Here is a 7,014-nt window from a genome sequence, read left to right as displayed (position 1 = left end):
TAGTAGTAGTAGTAGTAGTAGTAGTAGTAGTAGTAGTAGTTGTAACAACAGTAGTAGTACGTATTGTGATAGTATAGGTATTGGTAGTAATAGTAGTGGTTGTAGTTTTTGAAGTGATTGTAGTATTAGCTGTATAGGTAGCAGCAGCTTCAGCAGCAGCAGTAGTAGTAGTGGAACATGTAGTAGTTGTAGAATTGTTAGTGGTACTAGTAATAGTTAAAGTACTGGAAAAGTAGTAACAGTATTAGAAATAGTAGAAGTTGTAGTATTAGTAGTTTTTTAAAATATCAGTAGTAGTAGCAGTAGTACTAGTAATAAATGTAGTATAGTAGTAATAGTAGAGGTAGCAGTTGTAGTAGTTGAACTAGTAGTAATACTTGTAGTTGTAGCAGCAGCAGTGCTATAGTTAAAGAAGTAGTAATAAATAGTTATAGTTATGGTATATTGCTCACTGTGTTGTTTTATATCAAATTTCTTTTGTCAAACCATTGAAGCAGTCGCACGTCATTGATTGCAGATCAAGAAGTGACCCCATTCACATTGGTTCAAGGCACACCTGATGACGTCACAGATATATACACATATGACGACGGGACACCAATGACCTATTTCAACTGGGACTATAGCGGTAATGAACCCGAAGAAAGTCCCGGAGAAATCTACATAGTATCAAAAAATGTGAATGAGTTCCTGTGGCACGACGCACGTAGCACTGCTGCACAGAAAATCTGCGATTTAGTTTGTGAGACCCCAGTCCATTGATTGTATGTCAACGTCAAAACGCTGACATAACTGTACAAAGCACGATCACATAGTAAAGGTATATTCCCGCTTGATGTACCTTAACAGTTTCACCTTGATTCTTACCACACAAACTAATAGAGCAAAATGTTTAGTAATTAATAAATTGAAAATTGTCATTTATTTCAGAAACACTTTTACCGGCGTCCAAATATTTGTTATGTAGTTCAACAGAATATGTATACTTAAAACATAGCGATGATGTCACAAGGGTCCAATAAGTTGCATGAACTGTCCAATAAGTTTGATCAACTTTCCAATAAGTTACCCATCTGTCTTATAAGTGCTCAACTTATTGGACAGTTGTGAATTCACATCCTAGATAAGAGATTGGCGGAGAAAAAAGAACTAGAAACCATTAGATTGCAAAAAGTTAAGGGGAGTATTATTCGTTCTAGAGCTAGGTGGGTGGAGGAGGGAGAAAAACCGACTAATTACTTCTTTAGTTTAGAGAACAGAAACTTTACCTCCAAAATTATACCCAAACTAAATAAGGATAATGGTGAAATTTTGACGAGACAGGAAGATATATTGGAGGAAATGAGTAACTTTTATAGGAAACTGTATAATTCTACATGTGATGGTCATGACATAAACTTAATGTTTTTTCTTAGTGACTGTGAGGTACCGAAGCTGTCTCGGCTTGATTCTGATCAATTAGAGGGGGAAATTACTTATGAGGAAGCTGGTAAAACATTAAAACACATGAAGAATAAAAAAAGTCCAGGGTCTGATGGGTTTACAACAGAATTTTTTAAATGTNAAAAAAAAAAAAAAAAAAAAAAAAAAAAAAAAAAAAAAAAAAAAAAAAAGATTGGCGGAGCTAAAATGGAGTAATTTAGCGATATAGGTAAAACAAAAATAACAAACGCATGGATTTTAAGTATCGTTATTAATCAATATAATATATAAAATACCAGTGGTGATTTATCCTTAGAATCCAACGCATTCAACAGCTAGACTACTGTACCAGCGGTGTATATATCCATGGAATTCAACACATTCAAATTTCAACAGCTAGACTACTGTACCAGCGGTATATATATCCATGGAATTCAACACATTCAAATGTCAACAGGCAGAGTACTGTTCCAGCGGTGTATATATCCATGAAGTTCAACACATTCAAAATTCAATAGCTAGAGTACTGTACAAGCGGTGTATATATCGATGGAAATCAACACATTCAAAATTCAACAGCTAGACTACTGTTCCAGCGGTGTATATATCCATGGAATTCAACACATTCAAATGTCAACAGGCAGAGTACTGTACCAGCGGTGTATATATCCATGAAATTCAACACATTCAAAATTCAATAGCTAGAGTACTGTACCAGCGGTGTATATATCGATGGAAATCAACACATTCAAATTTCAACAGCTAGACTACTGTACCAGCGGTGTATATATCCATGGAATTCAACACATTCAAATGTCAACAGCCAGAGTACTGTACCAGCGGTGTATATATCCATGGAATTCAACTCATTCAAATGTCAACAGCTAGAGTACTGTACCAGCGGTATATATATCCATGGAATTCAACACATTCAAAATTCAACAGCTAGAGTACTGTACCAGCAGTGAATATATCCTTTGAATCAATAAAAAATAAAATCTAACAGCTATCCTGTCTACTTCTTGTGTAATTTTCTCCTTTTCAGATGGATCTGAAAAAAAATTGCTTTAATTGTAAAATTCGGCCTCTTATTTTCCTCATCCTTTTTCCAAACTCTCACTCACTCACTTATATTTCCAAAATTCAACTCAAGGCCTTATTTCGTTCAAAGCTTGACAACATAAAACAAACATAATTCAAGAAATATATGATAATTTCAATGCATTTCATTTCTTTCATGTTGGTAGGTAAGCATATTATCATTGTTTTGTTTGTTTAATGAATGAATAGTCAGGCCGCCAAAATGTCAATTTAGACAGTCACACATAGTACAGCTTATAGTTCACCTGTTTGTAAATTGTCGTATTCTGAGGGTTGCTATAACAAATTTCATGAGAATTTTTGTGTAAAACAAAAGTCTGTAATGTCGGCAAACAAGCACCTCGTCCCTGTTTAAGGCTGCTACTGTTTGGTTTTGGATGCTTGGACCTTCGTGTAATGGCATGGTACTATGTTTCAAGAATATTGTCATGTTTGGAGTCAACAGAAAGACTAAAATACCCATTCTTGTTTTGTTCTGCAGTTTGCTCGATTTCTATATCCGACAGAGTTACAATATCAGTTTGTCACTTTAGGTGAAAAGATGGAGGAAGACAGACAACAACAAAACGTATTAATCCTGGGGAAAGCATTAATAATGTAACATATCAAATTAAGATTTGCCATTTAATATGTTTTTTTTTAAAGTTCTATAAACCGGGAGAATGTCTCAATATATCTAACAGACCGTTGAATCATTGTTATGTAGACATAGTAAGGAAACACTAACATAATGAAAGAAGTATACTGCATGGCACATCGTCTTACGTTAGATATATACCGCTACATAATTTATGAAACACTGCATTTCCTTTAGGAACGTTGCTACGAATGAACGTAATCAATATAAAAGTGCTCGCTGAAAGTCTAACTTTAACAAACTCCGTAATTATGGCAAGGATTTTCGGCATTGTAGCAGCAAATGATTCTGTTCCCACAATTGGCTGCTTCCTTTTCGTATTACCGATTCCTATGGACAACAGTTCTAATTTCTGGTGTGTATACATGACACAATGATTCTATCTTCGACCGTATTAACTATGGAAACTTGTAAAGGGTGACAGGTTCCAGTAGATAATTGGGTGCAGTTCCTTTTAGTGCTTTGTTCGTGTGTAACAAATTGTCGTATTGCGGCCAGAATGATACATGAGGAAACCGCAACACACATTACACTAGCAGTATGATGTGCTTCCTATCACGGGTACAGATACCTGGACAGGACAGATACCCGGACAGGACATATAGCCGGACAGATACCCGGACAGGACAGATACTCGGATACCCGGACAGATACCCGGACGTGCCGCAGTTTTTTGGACCCTATGCAAACGGTTATTTAGTGAGTAAGATATACCATAGAGCCGGCCATTGTGTGGTCCAAGCGAGACGTCACAGGTGAATGAACCAGGCTAAGATACATCTGTATGGATAAACTATCATCTGTATGGATAAACTATCAACTGAAGGGATAAACTACTGGATACATCCGGAGTTTATGATCTTGTAGTAACGGGAGGATTTTGCAATCGCATTTACTCGTTGTCCCATATGTTCGTTGAACTATCGTTGTATACCCCTTTGAGTTTTCAGAACAGGAATCACAAAGTAATTTTAGCATCGGTGTTTTGCTTGAGAATTTGTGTCTGCTGATATTTTTTGAGAAAAGACGATTGGTTCTGTCTGTGTTTTCCCGGTGAAGTTCATGTTGGCGTTCAACCAGGTAGTGATTCCTGTTATACAGAATTCCAATCTTCTTGCTATGGTGTCCAAGCTGGCGTGTAGAGTTGAAATGACCTTGACTAGATTATGTGTGTTCTTTAACATAGTTTGTAGTGTCTGATGATAGCCAACCGCGAGTTGTCAGAGATGGCCATATAGTCGTTGAGCCATATCTGTAGACACTAAACCTACTCAAGTGCTTTACATTTTGACAGAATTGTTCTTGTGAAGGTTTTTGTTTTTGTCTTTTTGTATCAATTGGCAATTTATCACATAGAACACTATTTGAATAGTTTTGGCAGCAATTAGCGTTATATCTGCTACACGTCTTTGCTTATTTCAATTATTGTCTCTGTCCATGTCGATGTCATGATATAGATCCAGAGGTGAACGTTTGTAAACTTTATTAGAAATTCCATGGCTTGCGGTGGTATGTGTTTATTATAACCCCTAGAGCGAGCAGGACACTCCCCCCGGTCACATACTGACAACGGGCAAACCGCTCGTCCCACTCCTTAATTGTTGAGCGTTAAGCAGGAGTAGAAACTACCATTTTTTCAGACTCTGGTATGTCTCGGCCAGGGGACAGAACCCAAAGCCTTCCTCACAGGGGCGAACACTCAACTAAAGACCAAAAGTGAGGCATTGTCAAGGGAGACATTAGGAAGAAGAAACTGTACGTTCTACTTGTATATTAATTACTAGAGGTTTGACATAAGAATCGCATTGGCCCACTGTTCATTTTATAATACATATTATATCATCAATGCGTCGATATAACCTTTGCAATAGGCTACTACTCTTAATATAGAGAAATGGATCACATTACCATATTTTTTCTCTCTTTTTCAAAAGACAGTTTTTGATTTCTATGAAACGATAATTGCCGTTGAATAGCCCCAACCCTTAACAAAACCGTAAATTTATAATGACACCGAAATCACAAGACACATTAATAAGCATCAAACAAAACCGTCGATATCTATATAGCACAGGGAATTAGCACATTTCCCAATGAGATCATAATGGCGACGCTGAAATTTGACTTCGTCCTCTCTCGGAAACCTGTGTTGTTAGGTTGTCCATTAGTAGTCGACATATGTCACAAAACTGTCCTTGTTAATCATGCTGTAATTAAAGATAGAGGTAAGCGGCGTATGTAGACGAGCCTGTAGTGTCCTTAACTTTACGTTAGGAGGGTATGTACTGTACGGTCGACGTGGTCAATAAATTTCTGGCTTCGGTATCAAAAACATGTTTTCAAATCTCAAGCGCAAATCTTGAAAAGTTTTAAATCAGCTGAAAATTACCACTGTCACACACTACCGATGTATCTTGCCGGGACTAAACCGGAGCAAACAATTAACGACGTAGCAATACCGTAGCAATACCGATGTAGTACCGGCGTTCCCGTTGTGATACCGTTGTTCTTCCGATGTAAGAACCGATGTGCTAACGAATACCACTTTTCTGTCACCTCAGTGTTACCGATGAGCCGCCGATGTTATACTGATGTGCCAACGTTGATCGGAGCTGTAGCGGAGTGATACCGTTGCGCTACCGATGTTACGGTAGCTATACAGTACATCGTTAGTTCATCGGCGGCGCATCAGTACTACTTCGATGGTATTCGATAGTACTACGGTATCACATCGGTACCAGTACGGTACACATTGAGGCCACCGGAGAGCCGCCGATCCATTACGGAACGCTACCGATGCTCTACCGACATTAGCGAAGTCATACTGGAGTTCTGTCGATGTACTACCGTTTAAAACCCATTGCTCGCTCCGGCAGCGCAACGGCGTAAATTTTTGAATATGTTCAAAGATTCTTCTGACGATGTCCTGTCAATGTACTAGCGTTCCTAGCGATGCGATACCGTTGCGTTGCCGTTCTAGTACCGTTCCCCGAAAATCGCCAAATTCGTGCTCCGGTATAGCGGCGTCCCAAACGGCTATGTGTGACAGAACTTTAACAGGGTATCACAAAGCTCAGTTTGGTTTGCCGATGTAAACTTTCGCTCGCGGCTCATCACATAAAATAGAGTACATTTTTCATATCACGGCTTTGCAGTTTTTAACGCGATGTCGCACCTGTCGTCTGTCAAATCACATGTTAACGCATACATCATTATAAAAGAATATATTATTAAACGAAAAAAAACAACCAATCTCTAAGTTTTTAAGGGTACACTTACACTATTGTTTTTTCTTTATTTTTTGAACTATGTCATTCACTCAGAATCAAATCGAGCATGTTCTAGGCGTGTTCATGTGGTCGATTGGTATGTCTGTCATTTGTCGGGAAAAGGAGAGGAAAGGTCTCAGAGAGCAGCTACGATGATGAGAAATAAGATATAATTTGTGCCTCATATGGGCAAAGAAATCTCGTTGAAGAATAGGAGCTTCAGGTACACATTCGATCATGAAATACAAATTTTATCCATAGAATGTAATGCAATATAATGGTAAAAAGAATGACTTTTCTCCGCACAGGTAACAGAAGCATCCGCATTAGTGTCATGGCTGACTTTCTCCTTCATCATTCCTTTCTGCCTCGTTTATTACTTTAAACCGTGTTGTTTTGATCACGAAAAACCCCACATGATTTTTATTGTAAAAATGTGCATTTTTTTTCTTTCTAATATAAGTAATCAAGGCCGACTTGGGTAATCCACCTGGAGGCGCGCAAAGGGAGTGTATGCATATATGTATGTCAGGGTAATTTGTACGGTAATTTTGAATGTAAGTTTGAATGTAAGTATAAATGTTA

The sequence above is a fragment of the Mizuhopecten yessoensis genome, unplaced genomic scaffold (genome assembly GCF_002113885.1).
Source record: "Mizuhopecten yessoensis strain PY_sf001 unplaced genomic scaffold, ASM211388v2 scaffold10987, whole genome shotgun sequence".
NCBI classification, from domain to species: domain Eukaryota; kingdom Metazoa; phylum Mollusca; class Bivalvia; order Pectinida; family Pectinidae; genus Mizuhopecten; species Mizuhopecten yessoensis.
Note: the sequence above shows the minus strand (reverse complement) of the source record.